The sequence below is a fragment of the Aplysia californica genome, unplaced genomic scaffold (genome assembly GCF_000002075.1).
Source record: "Aplysia californica isolate F4 #8 unplaced genomic scaffold, AplCal3.0 scaffold01490, whole genome shotgun sequence".
NCBI lineage: Eukaryota > Metazoa > Mollusca > Gastropoda > Aplysiida > Aplysiidae > Aplysia > Aplysia californica.
Genome location: NW_004798760.1, coordinates 52,297 through 52,505, shown reverse-complemented (window position 1 = coordinate 52,505; position 209 = coordinate 52,297).

The window sequence follows — 209 nt, the reverse complement described above, 5'->3', positions numbered from 1 at the left end:
GGAGGGGGGGGGGGGGGGAGGGGGATAAATGAAGGAAGTGTTTTTGGTAGCAGTAGTAATGGTTTACTCCTAAATCAACAACAACAAAGACCTAAACAGAAAACTCACGAAGCTGAACATTGACAAAACATCCCCAACGCTTATTCCACACATCTAAAAGACCATGCAACCAGCTCAGAGCTAATGCAGAATGATATCTATGGTGGAAT